General features: G+C 46.0%; 4 non-coding genes across 4 annotated transcripts; 2 read left to right on the top strand and 2 right to left on the bottom strand.

The window, feature by feature from the left end:
- The first annotated feature begins 5,607 nt into the window (after positions 1 to 5,607).
- On the top strand, positions 5,608 to 5,680 carry trnav-aac (transfer RNA valine (anticodon AAC)). Its single transcript has one exon. It is a non-coding gene; the product is annotated as a tRNA-Val (tRNA).
- Positions 5,681 to 10,459: 4,779 nt separating this feature from the next.
- Positions 10,460 to 10,532, bottom strand: trnav-cac (transfer RNA valine (anticodon CAC)). The gene has a single exon. It is a non-coding gene; the product is annotated as a tRNA-Val (tRNA).
- Positions 10,533 to 13,388: 2,856 nt separating this feature from the next.
- Positions 13,389 to 13,460, bottom strand: trnag-ucc (transfer RNA glycine (anticodon UCC)). Its single transcript has one exon. It is a non-coding gene; the product is annotated as a tRNA-Gly (tRNA).
- A 10,037-nt stretch (positions 13,461 to 23,497) lies between these two features.
- trnad-guc (transfer RNA aspartic acid (anticodon GUC)) lies at positions 23,498 to 23,569 on the top strand. Its single transcript has one exon. It is a non-coding gene; the product is annotated as a tRNA-Asp (tRNA).
- The last annotated feature ends 1,778 nt before the right edge of the window (positions 23,570 to 25,347 follow it).

Below are 25,347 nucleotides of genomic sequence, written 5' to 3' on the forward strand. Positions count from 1 at the left end.
TGGATAATTATAATTTGGAATGGTGTTCCACATTTGCTTTGTTCCCTTTCTCCTGCTACATGAATTGTTGGTCTACTAAATTCCCCCCGTTTGCCGAATGCAACTTGAAGCAATAAATACAACACTAATGAAACAATCGAAGTGGTTTGGCAAAACGACATTGTGACCTGTGGAACCAGGTAGTCCCTTTTCCTTCAAGTTGGTAGGCGTGTGAAGTCCTCGCAGTCACGGTGAACGGTCCCGTCCACCTTGGTTCAGGCCACTTCCTCTTCATCACTCGAAGCCAAACAGATGCAGGTGGATTATCGCCGTCCGACTGGATGCCTGCAAAGCTGGACAGAACACCTCTTAATAGATCAAAGTAAGACAGTCGTGACAAGGAAGAAGGTGACTCAAAGGTTGAGCCAGAACCTGGACCAGTAAAAGAAAAAGGAAAAACATGTTATATTTCGAACTGGCTGAGTTTTATTGTACTATTTACAGATGCTCTGATGGAAATGAGCACAATTGGGAGAGCTCTCAACCATGACATATTTGACTGTGCACAGCACTTAGCCAATTTTTGTTTTAACGTTGCATTCATATGTTCAACAACTAATTTCGTTCACGACTCGTTCAATTACAGCCCATCCAGCCACTCGTTCCCCATTGTTTTTCCTATAACAACAGCCATCCGTAAACAACTTTCTCCCTCCCTTCAACGGTTCTGACAATAAATCTGAACGACATGCTTTGTCTTTTCTAGCCTTCACCTCACACCAATGCATTCCTACAGTTACACCGTCGGCCATGTTAGTATTGACAGGTGTAAACTGAATATGCGGTTGTTCTAACAATGATACATTTTCATTTTTTGCTTGTTTGAAAAGGTAAATAGTCGTGAGTTGATGAAAGCGGTTGTGGAGTGTTTGGTGTGTACGCAGAGCGGGTGCATTAGCACCACATGTGCGCAGATTTCGATAAGGGCAACAGCTGCTGCTGCATACCTCTCGCAGTCAGATGCACATGCTACAATTGGTTCTAACAAAACACTCGTTGGTACAATACAGCAGCGGCAGTATGAGTTTTGTTCGAGATGTCCAAGTGAAACGGTAGTTTATAGTTAAGAAGTGCCAAAGCAATGGCTTGACTTAATTCTTGTTTAATTTGTATGAAGAGTTCTTTCTCATCATGTGTCCAATTGAGTTTAGCCGACAGATTTCTTAATCCTTCTCGTTTAAGTGCCAATGAAATGTGAGGCGCAGAAAATGGCATTTTAAACAAAGGCAATAAATCCGATGTCAGGTGAACAACTGCCCCAACACCCTCTCGTCCCACCACTATTCTATCAGTTTGTAAAATACCATGAGTATTCTGGAGGGTCAGGGGGTGGCAGGAATGGCCCCAAGGACACAATCCACATCTTCCACTCCGCAAATGCCTGCAGCACGCTGATATTTATTTGACACGTGTCGACCAGTCCCCAATAGATGTCAATAACATGAGTCACAGCTTTTTGTTGGACACATGCCAGCACATGTGTATGCAGGTCTCCTTTGGCCGGCAGCATGGGTCCATCTGGAAACACAATGTCAAGTCCGTGTACTACACGTACAATGGCAGCATTATATTTTTGTAAAATGTCTGTTTGGCACATTTCCCCTGCCTCGTCCTGTTGTTTCACTGTGTCCTCTGGGCAGCAGGTCGGGACAACAGTTGGCAGTGTGTCCCTCTTGTCCACAGGCGTAACAACTGTAGTTACTCTGTGCTTCAGCAGGGCCTCGACAGACACGTGCCAACGTGTCCAGTTTTTCCACATGCAAAAAATCCTATTGTCATGAACGGAACAGAGAATAGGACCCAAAAATGCTCGACTCCAAAACAAATGGACAGTTTCCAAAAAGAGAGGTTTAATATCCAGGCATAGGTCGGTACACAGGCAGGCAATCCAAGAAAGGCAACAGTATCCAAAAACATGTGGCAAAGAGGCGAGGTCGATAATCGGAACAGGGTCAAATCTTACTGTGAGTCTGTGACATGGAAACAAGGAATGCTGGAAAGCGACGACAAGGTACAACGAACTGGCGACGAGAGGGAATGAGACACGAGGTTCAATACAAGGGGTAATTAGGGTGAACGAGGCACAGGTGGTGAAGATGCTCACAGGAGCAGGTGTGTGTGAAACAGGGGGGAAGACAAAACCCGGAACACACACCCATGACAGTTTTCTCTCCTGTGTGTATTTTCATGTGTCGTTTCAAATTGCTCTGAAAAGCAAATATTTTCCCATACCGAGAACATTTCCATCGTTTATTTTCAGTGTGACATGTCAGATCACCTTCACTCTGTCCATCATCATCATCAGTGTGAGGAGGGTGTGACGTCATGTCGTCACTATCTGATAGTGGAGCTCAGAGTCCATTTGCTTGTGATCCTCCACAGTGGTCTCCATCAGCTTTTGTTGTCATGTGCTGACTTGAGCTGTGCTAACTTGAGCTTGGAGGCTCCGCCACTCTGCTCTCTTTACTTTGACCTTCATCTTCACTCTTCAGTGGGACACCAGTCGAAGGAAACTTGGTGATGTCCTCCTCCACTTCATGTTTGATGTGAGTGTACTCTTCCTCATCCTCTTTTTTAATGGGAGTGGGCTCCAATTTCTCTTCTTCTTTGATGCGGTGGACCTCTTCATCCTCCACTTCCTCTTTAACGTGAAGGGGCTCTACCTCCTGCCCCGCAGAACGAAGATCTTCACTGATGTCTGCAAGATGGTCACATCAATTGTCATGTTTGACTTAAATGTTGTGTCATATGGTTTATATTTATATTTAAGTTTATTCGGACAGTCAGTTGAGTTAAGGTTTATTGGATATAATAAAAATAGGCAATAGTCATTCTTTCTCATCGCCAGTTCCTTGTACCTTGTCGTCGCATTCCAGCATTCCTTGTTTCCACGTCAAATACTCACAGTAAGACTAGACCCTGTTCCGATTATCGACCTCGCCAAAGGTAGAGGTTGCAAAGGCCAAACAAGAGTCATATGATGACATATATGCCAGGTTGGACACAAAAGAAAGAGAAAATGATGTCTACAGGTTGGCCAGACAGAGGGATAGAGATGGGAAGGATGTGCAGCAGGTTAGGGTGATTAAGGATAGAGATGGAATTGTCTTGACTGGTGCCAGTAGTGTACTGGATAGATGGAAAGAATACTTTGAGGAGTTGATGAATGAGGAAAATGAGAGGGAAGGAAGAGTAGAGGAGGCAACTGTGGTGGACCAGGAAGTGGCAATGATGAGTAAGGGGGAAGTTAGAAAGGCATTCAAGAGGATGAAAAACGGAAAGACAATTGGTCCTGATGACATTCCTGTGGAGGTATGGAAGCTTCTAGGAGAGGTGGCTGTGGAGTTTTTGACCAGCTTGTTTAATAATTCTAGCGGGTGAGAAGATGCCTGAGGAATGGAGGTAGAGTGTGCTGGTGCTCAGTTTTAAGAACAAGGGTGATGCTTATATAAAAACGAATAACAGGCGCGTCAAGATCAGAATTCACCGTCATCCCGTATCGGTTAATTAGCAACAGAAAGCTCTGCGATTCCTCATTAAGTCTAACATACTTTGATAATTGTCAGATTTACTTTTCGACAGAAATGTTTGTTTTGCATTTCAGCAATGAGACAGAAATAACATTATACTCTCTTCTCTCTGGTGCATCATTGAACAGTATGCAAACTTATATATTTTGGGGGTACAGCTAGCGAGGCGGTTTGCTGGTCCTGCTAACGGATAACACGAGAGCAACAGTTTCAGTCATGTAGTGGTTGTTATGTTCACCAAACAGGCGTAAGGTCCCTGTTTGGAAACGGGTCTGATGGGCTTTTTTGTTTTCCCACAAAGAAGAGCCCCACGAAAAGCTAAAGACCAGTTGAAGTTAACTCCCCGTCAGTGAATCGGACCCCTGTCTTCCGCGTGACAGGCAGATATACTGTGCACTACACTACCTCGGAGTCTTTTGACCTACTTTCACTGAGTGTATGCACCTGAATGCATGGCAATGCCAGCGAGCCGTTTTGCTGGTCCTGCTGACACGAGAGCAACAGTTTCAGTCGTGTAGTGGTTGTTATGTTTGCCAAACACGTGTAAGGAAGACTGGAGGTGGAGGAGAATACAAGAAAGTCAGTACAAATGCGGGTAGCCAAGTAATGAATCGAACACAAGAGAACGAATCACAAGAGTACCACGGACGATACTACTGGTGCTGGATTCCTGGATCTGGAAGGCTTACTGTATCTGCAGGCAGTGATTAGTGCTGATTGAGGACAGGTGCGTGGGCGAGGAGGTGATGCTTGCTGGAGAGTTAGAGAGGGAAAAGGGAGGCATAAAGTGCCACCCAAGTTCCAAAAAGGAACTGCAGGGCACAGATCATGACAGTCCCCCCCCCCGAAAGGGATGCGTGACACCGTGAAAGCAGGATGTTTGTTGATTATGTGGGGTGGAGGGGGTAAGGCCGGAGGGCTAAGGGTGCTGGTGGTGACAGGCTTGAGCAGAGACACATGAAATGTCGGGTGGATTTTGAGAGAATGAGGGAGCTTCAACTGAACAGAGGTGGGTTTTAAGACTTTAGTGATCGGAAAAGGACCAATGAAGCGTGGCGTGAGCTTCCGTGATTCGGTCTGGAGAGAAAGGTCACGGGAGGAGAGCCAAACCATCTGACCCACCTTGTATACAGGCGTAGGGGAGCGACGAAAATCCGCCAACCGCTTGTTTCTTTCGGCTGACCGAGCCCTGACGTCCTTCCAAATGTAGTTAGAGTTGTGGGCCCACTGAAGTACTTAAGAGCATGTGAAATTGGGGACGAAAAGCCAGTCTGGAAGTCCAGTCTTGGGATCCGGTTGGATCTGCACAAATACTGTAGTTACACATTTAACAGCTGAATGAGGTGCAAACACTCAAATGATCCTCACATCAGAGCACATTTTCCATTAGGAGCTGTGTTGGGTTATTCACGTGGTTTTAGCGCATTGGTCCCCATTACTAATCAAAATGACAGAAAATACTTTGAGAGATAGGTTCCACTAACCCAACCCGTGATCGTATAGTGGTTAGTACTCTGCGTTGTGGCCGCAACAAGTCCGGTTCAAATCCGGGTCACGGCAAGAGCGAACCCCTGCAGTTGCTTTTTGCGCCGTGCTGCTGGGACAGTAAAAATCCTCCACAGGGACTTGCAGAGGGCTCAAACCTTTCTGGGGCTCGTGGCGAATGGATAACACATCTGACTATGGATCAGAAGATTTGAGTATCAACTCCTGGCTAACTCGTGTACAGCTTTGCATATGGTGTTAAACCCAATTCAGAGTGCTGCATTGCATATGGTCACTTTGTTTGTTTCCTTTCTTCAAATCACAAATGGCCAGAGGAATTTCATTGATGTAGAAATAAGAAGAAAAGATGGTTGGCTCGATAACTGCTCAAAACACTTGGTCCCCTCAAAAGAATTCTGACTTCAGTAATGCTTAAATAAATTCCATTATGACTTATCATTTGTAAATATTCAATTCTGCTTGTGAGTTGGTTACTTGGTGGGATGGTCTGTCAATTAATCCATGTCCGCTTTTGGGCACAACAGCCACCACAGTTTCCATAGTGTAGTGGTTATCACGTTCGCCTAACACGCGAAAGGTCCCCGGTTCGAGACCGGGTGGAAACAGCTTTTCTTGCTTGTCAGGCAGCTGTTGTACGTGGTGTGCTGGTGATGTTCTGCAGTAAAAGTTACCATAGCTTAGTTGTGTGCATGTGCCAAGCCAGCCAAGGTGATCAGAGAGGCAGGCAGGAGAGTACTTGGTGTATCTTCTGGCAGGAAAGGAGAGAAGGAGACTTGGTGGTGGAACCTCACAGTACAGGAAAAAGGTTAGCTAAGAAGAAGTGGGACACTGAGAGGACCGAGGAGAGGGGAAAGGAATATATTGAGATGCGACACAGGGCAAAGGTAGAGGTGGTAAAGGCCAAACAAGAGGCATATGATGACATATATGGCAGGTTGGACACTAAAGAAGGAGAAAATGATCTATACAGGCTGGCCAGACAGAGGGATAGAGATGGAAAAGACGTGCAGCAGGTTAGGGTGGTTAAGGATAGAGATGGAAATATGTTGACTGGTGCCAGCAGTGTGCTAGCTAGATGGAAAGAATACTTCGAGGAGTTGATGAATGAGGAAAATGAGAGCAAAGGGAGAGTAGAAGAGGCAAGTGTGGTGGACCAGGAAGTGGCAATGATTAGTAAGGGGGAAGTTAGAAAGGCATTAATGAGGATGAAAAATGGAAAGGCAGTTGGTCCTGATGACATTCCTGTGGAGGTATGGAAGCATCTAGGAGAATTGGTTATGGAGTTTTTGACCAGCTTGTTCAACAGAATTCTAGCGCGTGAGAAGATGCCTGAGGAATGGAGGAAAAGTGTGCTGGTGCCCATTTTTAAGAACAAGGGTGATGTGCAGAGCTGTGGGAACTATAGAGGAATAAAGTTGAAGAGCCTGACAATGAATTTATGGGAAAGAGTAGTGGAGGCTAGACTCAGGACAGAAGTCAGTATTTGCGATCAACAGTATGGTTTCATGCCTTGAAAGAGTACCACAGATGCATTATTTGCCTTGAGGATGTTGATGGAAAACTACAGAGAGGGTCAGAAGGAACTACATTGTGTCTTTGTTGATCTAGAGAAAGGGTGTGACAGAGTACCCAGAGAGGAACTGTGGTACTGCATGCGGAAGTCTGGAGTGGCAGAGAAGTATGTTAGAATAATACAGGACATGTACGAGGGCAGCAGAACAGCGGTGAGGTGTGCTGTAGGTGTGACAGACGAATTTAAGGCAGAGGTGGGACTGCATCAGGGATCAGCCCTGAGCCCCTTCCTGTTTGCAGTGGTGTTTGATAGGCTGACAGATGAGGTTAGACTGGAATCCCCGTGGACCATGAGGTTTGCAGATGACATTGTGATCTGCAGTGAAATCAGGGAGCGGGTGGAGGAACAGTTAGAAATGGAGGTATGCACTGGAAAGCAGAGGAATGAAGATTAGCCAAAGTAAAACAGAATATATGTGCATGAATGAGAGGGGTGGTGTGGGAAGAGTGAGGCTACAGGGAGAAGAGATAGCAAGGGTGGAGGACTTTAAATACTTTGGGTCAACCATCCAGACCAATGGTGATTGTGGTCAGGAAGTGAAGAAACGGGTCCAAGCAGGTTGGAACGGGTGGAGGAAGGTGTCAGGTGTGTTATGTGACAGAAGAGTCTCTGCTTGGATGAAGGGCAAAGTTTATAAAACAGTGGTGAGGCTAGCCATGATGTACGGATTAGAGACAGTGGCACTGACGAGACAACAGGAAGCAGAGTTGGAGGTGGCGGAAATGAAGATGTTGAGGTTCGCTCTCGGAGTGACCAGTTTGGATAAAATTAGAAATGAGCTCATCAGAGGGACAGCAAAGTTTTGATGTTTTGGAGACAAAGTTAGAGAGAGCAGACTTGGATGGTTTGGACACGTCCAGAGGAGAAATAGTCAGTATATTGGTAGAAGGTTGATGAGGATGGAGCTGCCAGGCAAGAGAGCTCGAGGAAGAGAGAAGGTTGATGGATGTCGTGAGGGAAGAAATGATGGCAGTTGGTGTTCGAGAGGAGGATGCAGGAGATAGGCTTACATGGAAAAGGATGACGCGCTGTGGCGACCCCTAACGGGACAAGCCGAAAGGTAAAGAAGAAGAAGAAGTTCTCTCGGCTTCATTGCAACTCATAGCCTTTCTGTTAGGCCTAAAGTGATTGCACATTGCCCATTTAGCTCTGTAAATATATTTTTAAATTTGCTTTCCCAAAATGTATTGAAGCCACACGTATTATAACTCAACTGATTTGGAGTAAACTGAGAAGCAAAACTTATGCATTTGTTAAAATATTTAACCTTTAGACATCTTTAAAATTCCAGTTTGAAACTGAGAAACAGCGCAAATAAGTACAATTGTCTGCTACTTCACAGGTTACATTGACAGTAATAAAATAAATATGAAAGAGGTCAGTAGAAAGTCATACAAATCAAATATTAAAAATAAATTTTACAATTACACAAACCGTACAAGTGCACAAAAATAAATAATTACAAAATTAAACTACATAAAAAATACAAGTCGCCATATTAATATCTACTGAACTCACAAACGGCAACTTCATGTAAAAAATTCAAGAAACATTTAACTTTTTTCTGTTGGTAGCACACAACAGGAGCAGACTGTTCTTCGGTACAAGTGCTCTGTTGAAGAGTTTACGCCCATAATAATCTTTTGCACGACCTCAAAGGTGTCACGGAGGTCACTGGGGTATCTGAGATTTAGCACATAAATGAGTCCAAAATGCATAGAGCAACCATTAGTAGGTTTTGCAAAACCTTGATGATTTCAAGGACAACTCCAGCATGCAGTCATCACTTGAGGCATGTTATTTGAGGACATAAATGCCCATTGTCATGTCTTCAATGGCAAAAAAGAAACAAGGTCAAGAACAATTATTACCAACCAAAGTCGAATGAATTCCGCTTACTTTTTTGACGTTCTTCTACGTTCACAATTTTCATTCGAGTCACACCATTCTATTTTCAACACATTCCAAAAATTCACGCCAAATTTGCTTGTATTTTTCTCACTCCAAAAACATTGTGGAATTTTTGGAAAACTCAGTTTTCATCACTAAAATCCCAATGCAATGCGGGAAGGCCGTGTGAAAGCGAGGGCTGTCAGGTCCTTGTTTCAGCACGTGACGGCCAGCTGGAATGCTGGCCGTCCGGCTGCCCTCCAGTCTCCAGCCTCTCAATCCTGATTCCCCTTCACTGACAGAACCATTCACGGTGTCCGCGCAGGAGACTGGGATTCGATTCCCCCACGGTGAGAAGGTTTTTGCCAGCTTCACCTTTTGGTGAAGTTGCTTTTCATGGAAGATTTATAATAATAATAATGACAATTTAAAAAACGCCTTGTTCACAACCAGACTTAAAAGAAGGGACCTTTCACATGGGAAGTGCACATGATCACCACTAAACGACAGTAACATCCACTCCACTTAAGATTTACAACGTGACCAGCAAACCACGTGCAACAGCTCTGACGAGAGAGACAAAAAATAACCTGTTTCCACCCGGTCTCAAACCAGGGACCTTTCGTATGTTAAGCTAACATGAAAACCACTACACTATGGAGACTGTTGTGGTTGTAATAGCCAAGAGTGGACATGGAGTTAATTACAGACCGGGCCAGCGTATGAATATTTTGAATGCTAAGGCATGATAAATTCACACATAAAAAAGAAAAGAAAACGTAAATCGCTGATATATTTGTGGATCTGACAAACATGTAAATAATTTTGAGACAAATCTCCCCCCTTAGTTGTAGATATCAGATTTAAAAAGAAAAAGAAAAAAAAGCTTTGTTTCTACCCATGGACGTTTCTCATATGAAGGGAACATGATAGCCACTACACTACAAAACTGCTACTTATGCTGCATTCACACAGGATGCTACAGCGAGTTGTTGCTGTGCGTAACTCGTGGGCGTTCGCGGGTGGTCATCGCGCACATAGCCTACCAGAGAAGAGGGGGAGGGGCCTTACCTGTTGGAGGTGTGAACAACCGCACATCCTCATGATGCAATAGTGATGGGCACGGCAATTCTTTTGAGTGTACTGCATCATTTAAAGCAGTTCTATAAAAAGATTCGTTCACCGAATCGTTCGGTTCATTTTCAGAGACTCATTCAAGTGCTTCCTCATTCCGTTCATGATCCATCCCTGAGGTTCATGTTCACTCAACACATTCACCGAAGGACGATGCGTTGTTGTTGTCACGTAAACTAGGAAAGGCGGGGAGATTTTCAAAAAACAAAAACCGTCAGCTAAATTACCACCTACCTATCTCTGTCTCGGCAAGCTCTTGAACACCCGGCATCGGTTGTGACTCATGAACATGTGTGCGAGCTCAGCTACCGAACATCCTTCTGCATCCCCTGACGTCCAGCGAGGATCTCACTTTTCTGCATTCCACCGCGGTGGACAGCGTCGTTGACCAGCACCCGCCACCCGGGCTTCCTGCTCACTGTTATTGTCATCTGATTAGTGTCTTTGGGTGTCTTGCGAAGCGCTTCATAAGTTTATTGTATTATTATTATTATTATTATGAAATAAAAAGCTTAATAATCGCATTAGAGACACAGAGGGAATTATATGTGTAAGTACATACATTTATTATTAATTTACATTTATTTTAATTATGTGTGCTTGTTTCTATGTGCTTGACTGACTCAACATTAGCCGTTAGCTTGAAGAAACGGCTGCTAGTGCAAGCTATCCCTCGTGTAAAAACCATGTGTTAATTGCAGATATATTTGTGCCAAAGATTTTGACAAAAATCTCTCCCATAGTTTTTCATGGCAGATCAAAAGAATAAAGAACAACTAACAAGCCTTGTTTCCACCCGGTTTCGAACCAGGGACCTTTTGCGTGTGAGGCAAACGTGATAACCACTACACTATGGAAACTGCTGGTTTGCTTTGTCCAACAGCCCCAACAGTACTTTTGGGAGCTGCCAGCCAGCAAGCCAATGGAAAAAAAATCTGCATTTGACGTTTTGGACGGTAAATCGAACAGATTCACGACTACCATCTACACATCCAGGAGAAACAAGTCATCAGGGGCCTCATGTGCAAAAACCTGTGTGGCTTTCCTACTGAAACATGGCGTTGCTCAAACCCAGAAAACGTCTGCACAAAAACGTGGCGCACGTTCTTTTTCACGGCAAAGTTCAGATGTATCAAGAGTGAAATGAGCATGGAAATGTGCGGTGCCTGACGCCAACTTCATGGCTGGCGTACGCACGTTTCTGCAGCTGTTGGTGATGGTGGGAAGGGTTAGAGAGACACGGGGGCCTGTGCGCTCGGAGGATGTGCCCAAAACCGTGGTAGATGTTTCAATTTCTTCGCGTGCCCTCTGGCCTGAACGGTAACTTCCAAAAACAAAAGTAACGAGACGACAAATCCGGAAAAGAGAGACAAATGAAACCAAATGGCCTGTGCTGCATATTTATTCCTTGGGCGACCCTCCGATGAAGCGACGAGAAAGATAGCCAGATGTTTGATATTTGCCTGACATTCGCCAGGGACTCTCTACAAGTTACACGACAATTTTCACTGCAAATCAATCCAAACACTTTCTTTCATTCTGATTGCTGTTGGAGTTGGCAATGGGTTGCGGGTCATCATTGCCCCGTGACCGTCTCGCCCCACCCCTACCAGTATCCCCAATTTGAATGCATGGCACCCCAGCACACATGATCACAGTACAGCAATAATGGTGATGTTTAGGAATATGTTTGACGATTATTGCCTTTTGGTGATTTTTAATTGCATCCAGTTTTTCTATGATGCAAGATATCAGCAAACCTTGACCTGTAGTAAGTAGTGGCCTCCCATTGCCACCTACTACAGCAAACACAATGAAAATCTTTTGATATATGCTGATTTGTTCCTCATTTGTCACCCTGGGATGTGTAACTTGTAGACGGTCCCTAACACAGACTGAAAGCGACATGTCGACTCAAGCGCCATTATTGCCGTTATTACATCTACATTTTGGGTGACCAGAAATCCAGCCGCAAGTTTTTTTTTACAGACAGTTTCTGAAATTGTCCTCCACATACTACACACGTGAAATAGTCGAAAATGTTGTAATGAGGCCGAGTACAAGCGTGTGAGAACTGAATGTTAGGCGAATAACAAACATCCGAGCAACTTTCTCTCGGTATATTTATTAAGATGTGAAGGAGCTAGTTTGACTTTTACTCGTTGGGAAAATAAGCGTTCGGATATAACCGATTTTGAGGTTTGCTGTTTTTCCAAACTCTTTTCAGTTCGAGCTGTGCAGTATGTGTAACCAAGGAGACGCTGCGCTCTTTGTGACGTACGCAGTCACGTGATGAAAGAGCATCAGTGTATAGAAAACCTCAGGGGGCTTTCCAAAAGTAATCAGTTCCAAGACCAGCAAGAAGCTCGTATCTTGACTTCAGCCATGGAGGGTCCATTTTTCATCAGGTATGTAAACGTTGACGAGACGTTAAAGGACTTGCTCGTAATCTTCTTCTTATTCTTTTCCTTTCGGCTTGTCCCGTTAGGGGTCGCCACAGCGCGTCATCCTTTTCCAGTTCATGCCTCCATCTTTCTAACTGTTCCTCCAGCTGCTCCCTGCTTTCACTGCAGATCACAATGTAGTCTGCAAACATCACGGTCCACGGGGATTCCAGTCTAGCCTCATCTGTCAGCCTATCCATCACCACTGCAAAAAGGAAGGGGCTCAGGGCTGATCCCTGATGCAGTCCCACCTCCACCTTAAATTCGTCTGTCACACCTACAGAACACCTCACCGCTGTTCTGCCCTCGTACACCGAGAGCCTGTCTCACCTCTTCCCGAAAAGCTCCACAACACTCGTCCTGTCTCAGCTTCCACCACATGGTTCTCTTCTCTGCCTTTGTCTTCCTAATCTTCCTCCCCACCACCAGAGTCATCTTACACACCACCATCCTATGCTGTCTAGCCACACTCTCCCCTACCACAACCTTACATTTGGTAACCTCCTTCAGATTACATCGTCTGCACAAGATGCAATCCACCTTCGTGCTTCTACCTCCGCTCTTGTAGGTCACCCGATGTTCGTGCCTCTTCTGGAAAAAAGTGTTCACTACAGCCATTTGCATCCTTGTTGCAAAGTCTACCACCATCTGTCCCTCCAAGTTCCTCTCCTGGATGCCGTAATTATCCATCACTTCTTTATCGCCCCTATTTCCTTCACCGACATAGCCATTACAATCTGCACCAATCACGACTCTCTCGCTGTCTGGGATGCTCAGAACTACTTCGTCTAGCTCCTTCCAGAATTTCTCTTTCACCTCTCGGTCATAGGTCATAGTGGTCTTTCACCACTTATCACATTATACATAACACCCTCAATTTCAGGTTTCAGCCTCATCACTCGATCTGATACTCTTTTCACCTCCAAGACATTCTGAGCCAACTCTTCTTTTAAAATAACCCCGACTCCATTTCTCTTCCCATCTACACCATGGTAAAATAATTTAAACCCTGCCCCTAAACTTTGAGTCTTCGACCCACAGTAGCTGAATTTTCAACGGTGCCCTGCAGGTTGACGGCGCCGGTGGCGGACGTTTTTAACCCGGGCCACGACCGATCCAGTATGGAATTCTTTGGATGAACGCTCATATTTGTTTGGTAAAGTTTTAAGCCGGATGCCCTTCCTGACGCAACCCTCTGCATTTATCCATGCTTGGGACCGGCCTACAGTTTGCACTGACTTGTGCCCCCCATAGGGCTGCATCAAAAAATCTTGCGTTGGCTGGGAATCGAACCCAGGTCAACTGCTTGGAAGGCAGCTATGCTCACCACTATACCACCAACGCCTGCTTCTATACTACTAACACATGCATCCTATATATGTGGCTGATATAACCACTTGGATAAACCGAATAAAAACCACTTGGATAAACCCAATAAAATGATTACAAAACATTACATTAAAAAATTACAAACAAATGAGCTTCACAAAACATGTGGAAGTATAGTCTCAATATTAGTAGATACAGTGTCAAAACAAATTAAAATCGCAAAATATGAATATGAAAATATGAAATATAAAATTGACTAATGGCGGCACTAATGGTTTTTCTTCAACCGAACCTGCTTCTTTCCCACTTGAGGTCCGGAGGAAGACCACCCCAAGGATCAGCTGATCTGCGTTCGTGAGTTCGCACTGCAATCCTATGATGTACGTCAATGCGTAATAATTGTGGGGAAATTACGAGCTTCCTACGAAATCCCAAATTTGCCTTCTGTTGCTCTGACTCAACGCAATAAACCCTCACACGCTCATTTAGTTTAGTCAAGCGACTACACACGATGTCCTCTTTTCCAATTTTCGTATGCTTTATTTTCTTTCTGTCGTTTACCCTTAGTGTTATGTTCTTGTAGTTCGTAGTCGTAGTTGTGTGTTTCATGAAATATAACATAAAATTTCACTCGAGGTCGTATTTTGTGTGTGTTCTCAATTTAAGTCAACCTCTGTAACCTCGGACTTAAAATGTCGTAGTGTGGAGCAACCTTCAGATTCTGAAGGTTTGTCGTCATTTCGCCAAAAGTTAAACTTGAAAAATTTGATGGGGTCCCCTTTTCGAGACATTAGTTTGATTTTTAACAATTAAATCAAAATTACGATAAACCGGAAGTAACGCAAACGTCGCTCCCGGCTTATTACTTTCTCCTAAATTAATTACAATTCTTATTTCATACACAATCGCTACAGTATTGATGCAACCCGCGTGAGGAGATTTCAAGTTTTGAATTTAGAACACACAGAAATACAAGCTATTTCAGTAAAATCGACACGTCGCCCGCCATTTTGTGTGTGGCATGTCAAACCTAATCTGTGTTGAGCAGCATTCCGTACCGTAGACACAGCGTTGTAAATACTTGCAAACGTGAGAATAGTAAGATTAGCCTCTCAGTAAAACGTGTGAAATCCTTTGTGTTGGGAGACAACACTTGGCATCTACGGCGGCCGCAATTTTGTCTCTCTGCTTTGTGTATTGCAACCACCAGGCTTCGCCATGTGGTCGTACGCGTCACACATAGAGGCCTCCGTAGTCCGCCATCTTTGGCGTCCACGTGACATCATGTGGCTCTTCTTCGGTTGGTCTTTGCGGTCGACTGCCACCTCATGGAAGTTTGCGTCATGACGTAACCTGTGACCTCCCCCCTCTCGAAGTTACCCGTTAGCCATCTACCCGCTAGCAAGCTACTGACGATCGCCTACAAAGACGCCCGACCGATCGATGATTGTTACTTTGGGAACAATAAACTTAGCCTGTCTGTCGCCCCACATTATGATTTTCTGCTGTTTTGCGAGTGCTTTTTCGACCAGTTTTAACCACGCTGCGCGCCGCAAGCCACCGCAAGCCACCGCACCGCAAGCCACCGCACTCTCCCAGAGCCTAGCGTTCCTCGTAACCTAGCAACCGCTAGCCGCTAAGCTACCGCATACGCCAAACGCCGCGATTGCTTTTATTAATTTAAAAGCTTCCGTTTGTGATCGCTTTCAAAACGCCGAGAGACGCGATTGGTTTCATTAAGTTAAAGGTTTATTTTTTCTTTTTCTCTCGTCTGCAAAACGGCTAAAGCCATTCAATCCAACCGCGCAACGATGGCGATTGTGATGAATTGAAACGTTCCCGTTGTCGCTCGTTTGCTTCAACACAACCGCAACAATTGTACGATTGAAGCGTTGTGCCTTTTTTATTTTTAACCAATTTTGAGACTTACAACGTGAGAGTATGACAAGCTTTAGCAACGAAGGCCCTCCATCACCCAAGCGATAAACGCCATCTTCCATTCGCGTACGTGCACTGCACATTACAGGAACCACATTGAGTGGTTTAATTACGTGCTTGTCTATTTTTAATCACTTTGGGTGACACGTGCCAAAACTTTGAACATTTGCTGGAAAAAACTGACACCTGGTCCGGTTCGCTCGAACGCGACAAGCCCAAAAGTCAGGTATCCTCCTTCGCGACCCCACAAGGGGTCGTTAACAAAGAAGTGGGTACGACTGCACATGCTATCCTTGAGATCATACGCAGCTTTGCGAATAATGTGAAGCAAGACCCACGACAGCCCCTGCTTGGAGGCCACGTCCCCGAGCTCGGCCAGCCCGCCGTGATGGTCTGTTCTGACTCCGACGTCTCCAAATAGCGATGACAAGCGTCCCGTCCAACTGACTGGCCAAGCACATAACTGACCACTGCGATGACCAGGGAACACCCGTTACTAAAATCAAAATTCGCGGATTCGACAATCCGACCTCGACAGTCTCCGACCGTGCCCTGTGACTCACTGAATGACTTCAGCTACCTGTCAAACAAAAAGACAAGCACCCATTTTGGCGTCTTCTAGGTAAACTCACCGCTAATGACTCATCAGGGAAATTTTACTTGATTACCACACTTGAACGTACGTTCCAACATGACGGACTCGTGGATACTGCAGCAGACATCACTGTCATGTCCGAAGACGTGTTTGACCTACTGCGTGACAAAGTACAGCAAGACAGCCGTACACTTAACCTTCAACACTGTGAAATGACAATTCGCCCCCTTGCTTTGGTGAACACCCACTTAAGCTCGCGAGTGTGGTTCCACTGGACAATAGGGCCACATTCCATAATTCATCCTGTGTTCGTGTCACCTGTCAAGTCAGTACCTTTGCTCATTGGACAAGATCTGCTAAGTCGTTTCATGCCATTAATTGACGACGCTGGACGCGAGATTTATGCACAGGTGCGCCGGCCCCTGAAGCGGCCAGAACACAATAGAGAATTCTCCCAGTGCTACGCTCTCATCCTCCTGGATGCGTCGCCGCTACCAAAATCGCAGCCAGATGACAGCTTGACGAAAGGGATGTGCACACCGGAAACGCTGAAGATGTCCACCAGTGGGCGCTCTCGCAACCATTTTTCCAAGCTTTTGAGACCACAAGACCCCTCGGTGAGATGGAAAACTGCGCCCTATGATATATACGCATATTACGGGCCCCGGACCTCATTGGTCCATCCATTCAGCTGTCACTCTAACCTTGATTGTGTCTTTCTTGATTAGCTGGCCGTCACTCTCGGTGCCATCTGTTTTCCCGCCCGGCCCACCCTTTTGTTTCCAAGGCAACGCCTGGAACCCAACTCTTCTGGTGCACCTGCAACGACCACTTGGGTTGTGCAATTCCACAGTGGTCTCCATCACCTTCTGTTGTCATGCGTCGACTTGAGCTGCTTGAAGGCTCCACCCCTCTGCTCTCCTCACTGACCTTCATCTTCACTCTTCAAAGGGACACCAGTCGACGGAACCTTGGTTATATCCTCCTCCTCTTCCTCTTCCTATGTGGGGGCACACTTCTTCCTCTTCTTTTTTAATCAAAATGGGCTCCTTCCTCTTTGATGTGGTGGACCTCTTTGTCCTCCACTTCCTCTCTAATGTGAGGGGGCTCTGGCTCCTGCCGCTCAGTACGAAGATCTTCAGTGATGGCAGCAAGACAGAAGACAACCCACATGAGGAGATTTCAAGTTTTGAATTCAGAACACGCGGCACGGTGGCCGACAGGTTAGAGCGTCAGCCTCACAGTTCTGAGGACCAGGGTTCAATCGCCGGCCCCGCCTGTGTGGAGTTTGCATGTTCTCCCCGTGCCTGCGTGGGTTTTCTCCGGGCACTCTGGTTTCCTCCCACATCCCAAAAACATGCATTAATTGGAGACTCTAAATTGCCCGTAGGTGTGACTGTGAGTGCGAATGGTTGTTTGTTTGTATGTGCCCTGCGATTGGCTGGCAACCAGTTCAGGGTGTACCCCGCCTCCTGCCCGATGACAGCTGGGATAGGCTCCAGCACGCCCGCGACCCGAGTGAGGAGAAGCGGCTCAGAAAATGGATGGATGGATAGATAATACAGGTAGACTGCAACAACCGTCACTTCTAATGTCCATCCATTTGGTCACATATCAAATAATATGTATCCCTGAATTGCTTAAAGTGCAAATAACAAAGTCAGGCCACAGAGACAAGTCGCTAGCTGGCATTGCTGATGCATTCCGGTGAAATGAAGTGGGCAAAAGACTCCTCATTAGTATAGTGGAGAGTATCTCCGCCTGTCATGTGGGTTTGATTACACGAAGGGGAGTTGACTTCATGTGGCCCGCAGCTTTTCATGGGGGTCTTCTTTGTGGGGAAACAAAAAAGTCCATCAGCCTGGATTCCAGACAGGGACCTTATGCGTGTTTGGCGAACATAACAACCACTGCACACCTGAAACTGTTCCTCTCGTGCTATCTGTTAGCAGGACCAGCAAACCGCATCGCGAGCTGGCATTGGTGTTCAGGTGCATTGAGGTGTGCTCGACAGTCAGTGACTGTTGGGCAAAAGACTCCTCATTAGTATAGTGGACAGTATCTTCGCCAGTCAAGCGGAAAACCGGGGTTTGATTTCCCGACAGGGACTTGAGTTCATGTGGTCTTTAGCTTTTGGTGGGGCTCTTCTTTGCGGGAAAACAAAAAAGCCCATCAGCCTCGTTTCCAAAGAGGGACCTTACGCGTGTTCGGAAAACATAACAACCACTGCACGACTGAAAATGTTACGCTCATGCTATCTGTCAGCGGAACCAGCCAACTGCCTCGCGAGCTGGCATTACCGATGCGTTCAGGTGCATTGTGTGCTTGACACTAGGTGAAGGTAAGGTAAAAGACTCCTCGTTACTATAGTGGACAGTATCGCAGCCTGTCATACGGAAGAGTGGTGTTCGATTCGCTGACGGGGATTTGATTTAATGTGGTCTTTAGCTTTTGGTGGGGCTCTTCTTTTCGGGAAAACAAAAAAGCCCATCATCCTCGTTTCCAAACAGGGACTTTACGCGTTTGGCGAACATAACAACCACGACATGACTCAAACTGTTGCTCACGTGCTATCTGTTAGCAGGACCAGCAAACTGCCTCGCTTCCTGGAATTGCCTATGCGTTCAGGTGCGTTGACGTGTGCTCGACAACCAGTGAATATAAGCTACAAGACTCCTCGGTAGTACAGTGGACAGTATCTCCGCCTGTCACGCGGAAGACCCGGGTTCGATTCCCCTACGTGGAGGTGAGTTCATGTGGTCTTCAGGATTTTGTGGGGCTCTTCTTTGCGGGAAAACATAAAAGCCCATCAGCCTCGTTTCCAAACACGGACATGACGCGTTTGGCAAACAAAATAACGACTATAACTGTTCCTCTCGTGGTATCTGTTAGCAGGACCAGCAAACCGCATCGCTTGCTGGCATTGGCGTTCAGGTGCATTGAGGTGTGCTCGACAGTCAGTGACTGTTGGGCAAAAGACTCCTCATTAGTATAGTGGACAGTATCTTCGCCAGTCAAGCGGAAAACCGGGGTTTGATTCCCCAACGGGGACTTGAGTTCATGTGGTCATGAGCTTTTGGTGGGGCTCTTCTTTGCGGGAAAACAAAAAAGCCCATCAGCCTCGTTTCCAAAGAGGGACCTTACGCGTGTTCGGCGAACATAACAACCACTGCACGACTGAAAATGTTACGCTCATGCTATCTGTCAGCGGAACCAGCCAACTGCCTCGCGAGCTGGCATTACCGATGCGTTCAGGTGCATTGTGTGCTTGACACTTGGTTAAGGTAAGGTAAAAGACTCCTCGTTACTGTAGTGGACAGTATCTCGCCTGTCACACGGAAGACTGGTGTTCGATTCCCTGACGAGGATTTGATTTAGTGTGGTCTTTAGATTTTGGTGGGGCTCTTCTTTCGGGAAAAAAAAAAAACCCATCATCCTCGTTTCCAAACAGGGACCTTACGCGTTTGGCGAACATAACAAACACTACATGACTCAAACAGTTGCTAACGTGCTATCTGTTAGCATAACCAGCATACTGCCTCGCTTCCTGGAATTGCCGGTGTTCAGGTGCATTGACGTGTGCTTGACACTAGGTGAACATAACAACCACTGCACGACTGAAACTGCTATCTGTTAGCAGGACCATCAAACCGCATCGCGAGCCGGCATTGGTGTTCAGGTGCATTGAGATGTGATCGACACTCAGTGATTATTGGGCAAAAGACTCCTCGTTAGTATAGTGGACAGTATCTCTGCCTGTCATGCGGAAGAGCGGGGTTTGATTCCCCGATGGGGAGTTCATATAATGTGGTCTTAATCTTTTGGTGGGGTTCTTCTTTTCGGAAAAACAAAAAAGCCCATCATCCTCGTTTCCAAAGAGGGACCTTACGCGTTTTCGGCGAACATAACAACCACTGCACGACTGAAACTGTTACGCTCATGCTATCTGTCAGCAGAACCAGCCAACTGCCTCGCGAGCTGGCATTACCGATGCGTTCAGGTGCATTGTGTGCTTGACACTAGGTGAAGGAAAGGTAAAAGACTCCTCGTTACTATAGTGGACAGTATCGCCGCCTGTCACACGGAAGACTGGTGTTCGATTCGCTGACGGGGATTTGATTTAATGTGGTCTTTAGCTTTTGGTGGGGCTCTTCTTTTCGGGAAAACAAAAAAGCCCATCATCCTCGTTTCCAAACAGGGACTTTACGCGTTTGGCGAACATAACAACCACGACATGACTCAAACTTATGCTCACGTGCTATCTGTTAGCAGGACCAGCAAACTGCCTCGCTTCCTGGAATTGCCGATGCGTTCTGGTGTTCGACAACCAGTGAATATAAGCTACAAGACTCTTCGGTAGTATAGTGGACAGTAACTCCACCTGTCACGCGCAAGACCCGGGTTCGATTTCCCTACGTGGAGGTGAGTTCATGTGGTTTTCAGGATTTTGTGGGGCTCTTCTTTGCGGGAAAACAAAAAAGCCCATCAGCCTCGTTTCCAAACACGGACATGACACGTTTGGCAAACAAAATAACGACTGTAACTGTTCCTCTCGTGCTATCTGTTAGCAGGACCAGCAAACCGCATCGCTTGCTGGCATTGGCGTTCAGGTGCATTGAGGTGTGCTCGACAGTCAGTGACTGTTGGGCAAAAGACTCCTCATTAGTATAGTGGACAGTATCTTCGCCAGTCAAGCGGAAAACCGGGGTTTGATTCCCCAACGGGGAATCATGTGGTCTTGAGCTTTTGGTGGGGCTCTTCTTTGCGGGAAAACAAAAAAGCCCATCAGCCTCGTTTCCAAAGAGGGACCTTACGCATGTTCGGTGAACATAACAACAACTGCACGACTGAAACTGTTACGCTCATGCTATCTGTCAGCAGAACCAGCCAACTGCCTCGAGAGCTGGCATGACCGATGCGTTCAGGTGCATTGTGTGCTTGACACCAGGTGAAGGTAAGGTAAAAGACTCCTCGTTAGTATAGTGGACAGTATCTCTACCTGTCACGTGGAAGACCGGGCTTCAATTCCCCGACGGGGAGTTGGTTTCATTTGGTCTTTACCTTTTGCTTTTGGTGGCGCTCTTCTTTTCGGGAAAACAAAAAAGCCCATCATCCTCGTTTTCCAAACAGGGACCTTACGCGTTTGGCAAACATAACAACCACTACATGACTCAAACTGTTGCTAACGTGCTATCTGTTAGCGGGACCAGCAAACTGCCTGCCTTCCAGGAATTGCCGATGCGTTCAGGTGCATTGACGTGTGCTTGACAAACAATGAACGTAGGATACAAGACTCCTCATTAGTATAGTGGATAGTATCTCCGCCTGTCAGGCTGAAGACCGGGTTTCGATTCCCCGACGGGGAGCTGATATAATGTGGTCGTTACCTTTTGGTGGCGCTCTTCTTTTCGGGAAAACAAAAAAGCCCATCATCCTCGTTTCCAAACAGGGACTTTACGCGTTTGGCGAACATAACAACCACGACATGACTCAAACTGTTGCTAACGTGCTATCTGTTAGCAGGACCAGCAAACTGCCTCGCTTCCTTGAATTGCCGGTGCGTTCAGGTGCATTGACGTGTGCTCGACAAACAGTGAATGTAACCTGCAAGACTCCTCGTTAGTATAGTGGACAGTAACTCTACCTGTCATACAGAAGACTGGGTTTCAATTCCCCGACGGGGAGTTGGTTTCATTTGGTCTTTAGCTTTTGGTGGCGCTCTTCTTTTTGGGAAAACAAAAAAGCCCATCATCCTCGTTTTCCACACAGGGACCTTACGCGTTTGGCAAACATAACAACCACTACATGACTCAAACTGTTGCTAACGTGCTATCTGTTAGCAGGACCAGCAAACTGCCTGGCTTCCAGGAATTGCTGCGTTCAGGTGCATTGACGTGTGCTTGACAAACAGTGAACGTAGGCTACAAGACTCCTCGTTAGTATAGTGGACCGTATCGCTGCTTGTCATGCTGAAGACCGGGTTTCGATTCCCCGACGGGGAGCTGATATAATGTGGTCGTAACCTTCTGGTGGGGCTCTTCTTTAAGGAAAAACAAAAAAGCCCATCATCCTCGTTTCCAAAGAGGGACCTTATGCGTGTTTAGCGAACATAACAACCACTGCACGACTGAAACTGTTACGCTCATGCTATCTGTCATCAGAACCAGCCAACTACCTCACGAGCTGGCATTACCAATGCGTTCAGGTGCATTGACGTGTGCTTGACACAAGGTGAAGGTAAGGTAAAAGACTCAGCGTTAGTATAGTGGACAGTATCTCCGCCTGTCACTGCACAACTGAAACTGTTGCTAACGTGCTATCTGTTAGCAGGACCAGCAAACTGCCTCGCTTCCTGTAATTGCCGGTGTTCAGGTGCATTGACGTGTGCTTGACACTAGGTGAAGGTAAGGTAAAGACTCCTCGTTAGTATAGTGGACAGTATCTCCGCCTGTCACGCGGAAGACCGGTGTTCGATTCGCCGACGGGGAGTTGAGTTCATGTGCTCTTCAGATTTTGGTGGGGCTCTTCTTTGCGGGACAACAAAAAAGACCATCATCCTCGTTTCCAATCACGGACAAGACGCGTTTGGCAAACAAAACAACCACTGCACGACTGAAACTGTTCCTCTCGTGCTATCTGTTAGCAGGACCAGCAAGCTGGCATTGGCGTTCAGGTGCATTGAGGTGTGCTCGACAGTCAGTGACTGTTGGGCAAAAGACTCCTCATTAGTATAGTGGACAGTATCTTCGCCAGTCAAGCGGAAACCGGGGTTTGATTCCCCGACGGGGACTTGTGTTCATGTGGTCTTTAGCTTTTGGTGGGGCTCTTCTTTGCAGGAAAACAAAAAAGCCCATCAGCCTCGTTTCCAAAAAGGGACCTTACGCATGTTCGGCGAACATAACAACCACTGCACGACTGAAACTGTTACGCCCATGCTATCTGTCAGCAGAACCAGCCAACTGCCTCGCGAGCTGGCATTACCGATGCGTTCAGGTGCATTGTGTGCTTGACACTAGGTGAAGGTAAAAGACTCCTCGTTACTATAGTGGACAGTATCTCCGCCTGTCACTCGGAAGACTGGTGTTCGATTTGCTGACGGGGATTTGATTTAATGTGGTCGTTAGCTTCTGGTGGGGCTCTTCTTTTCGGAAAAACAAAAAAGCCCATCATCCTCGTTTCCAAAGAGGGACCTTATGCGTTTTCGGCGAACATAACAATCACTGCACGACTGAAACTGTTACGCTCATGCTATCTGTCAGCAGAACCAGCCAACTGCCTCACGAGCTGGCATTACCAATGCGTTCAGGTGCATTGACGTGTGCTTGACACAAGGTGAAGGTAAGGTAAAAGACTCAGCGTTAGTATAGTGGACAGTATCTCCGCCTGTCACTGCACAACTGAAACTGTTGCTAACGTGCTATCTGTTAGCAGGACCAGCAAACTGCCTCGCTTCCTGGAATTGCCGGTGTTCAGGTGCATTGACGTGTGCTTGACACTAGGTGAAGGTAAGGTAAAAGACTCCTCGTTAGTATAGTGGACAGTATCTCCGCCTGTCACGCGGAAGACCGGGGTTTGATTCCCCGACGGGGAGTTGAGTTCATGTGGTCTTCAGGATTTTGTGGGGCTCTTCTTTGCGGGAAAACAAAAAAGACCATCAGCCTCGTTTCCAAACAGGGACAAGACGCGTTTGGCAAACAAAACAACCACTGCACGACTGAAACTGTTCCGCTCTTGCTATCTGTCAGCAGAATCAGCCAACTGCCTCGCGAGCTGGCATTACCGATGCGTTCAGGTAAATTGTGTGCTTGACACGAGGTGAAGGTAAGGTAAAAGACTCCTCGTTACTATAGTGAACAATGTCTCTGCCTATCACGCGGAAAACCGGTGTTCGATTCCCCGACGGGGCGTTGAGTTCCTTTGGTCTTTGGCTTTTCGTGGGGGTCTTCTTTGTGGGAAAACAAAAAACCCCATCAGCCTCGTTTACAAAGAGGGACCTTACATGTGTTCGGCGAACATCACAACCAATCGTGTTTACACACTATAAAAACATCCCACCGCATCCCATCAGTAACACCGCCTTGCGCATTTCCCACATCCTGTACAATAGGCTTGATTGCTTGTGCTGGGACCACAAATAATAACGGAGGTTATATTAAGATATCATATCACAGGTTCTTGCAGATGTTTAAACACTAAAAAGGAATACCACCGCACCACTCAATAGCACCGCCTTGCTCATTTCCCACATCCTGCCCGGCCCTTTTCTGTCCTCTCTTGTCCTATTGCTTAGTTGTTGTATGTCCTCACCAGGTGCCCCCTGTCCACAAATAACAACACAATTTGAGTTTTGTACCGTTACTTGTGGTCAAATATCTAGACTGTCTTAACGATTTTCTTTGACTGGCAATGAGTCTTTCACATCTCTGTGGAGATATTTTGGCCCAGTCTTCCTTGCAGAATTGTTTAAATTCAGCAAAAATTGAGGCTTTTCAACCATGAACGCCCTTTTCTAAGGTCATGCCACTGCATTTCAATCTGATTCAAATCTGGATTTTGACAAGGCCACTCAAAAACCTTCATTTTGTTGTTTTAAGCCATTCATAACCTTAACTGAGGCAAGGGAGGCCTGCAGTTCCTTTGAAAGTACTCAATGAAACCAATTACTCAAGTAACTTTAAGAAAAAAAAAATGAAAATCAAGAGCATAAACATAAAATAAAATAAAAAAATAATAGTATATGGGAGTTGACACACACCATTTAAATTTTTAACTGCACAAAAAGCAACAACATATGTATTGGGCCCTACAGAAACAATATTTGCTTTATTCACTTAAATGACTTCATGAAGAAGCTGTTTGCGGACCAGACTTAGTTATTGTGTGTGTGTGTGCGACACCATAGGGCGAGGGCTAATTTTGCCATATGCACTACCAAAACAACAATAGAAACATCTGCAACTTACCGCAAGTTGTTTTCTCAAGTTAGAAATGGGCTGAAATATCCACGTTTTGGCAGTCAAAATTTATGAGCTGCATGACAAAGCTGTTGTTTTTTTGGAGTCTGTAAAGTAAACACACTTGCGCAGCTGTTTACCCACCCCCCAAAAAATGTTTCATTTTGATTGGATCATGAAGGCTACTGCCTTGAGTCATCTGATTGGTGAATTGGAGTCAAATGACACTCGTGATCACGTTGGATAGGCGCAAATGCGCCCTATAAGGAAGTTGAAGATGTAGTCTAAAAATAGACACGCACACGCAGGAATGGATAAATAAAAGTAGCGAACGGCATGTCGATCATTGTCACGGAGTAAAAGTATCGATCCTTCTTCAAATAAATACTCAAGTAAAAAGTGTGATTGATTTAAA

This window comes from Phyllopteryx taeniolatus, unplaced genomic scaffold (assembly GCF_024500385.1).
Source record: "Phyllopteryx taeniolatus isolate TA_2022b unplaced genomic scaffold, UOR_Ptae_1.2 contig_85, whole genome shotgun sequence".
NCBI lineage: Eukaryota > Metazoa > Chordata > Actinopteri > Syngnathiformes > Syngnathidae > Phyllopteryx > Phyllopteryx taeniolatus.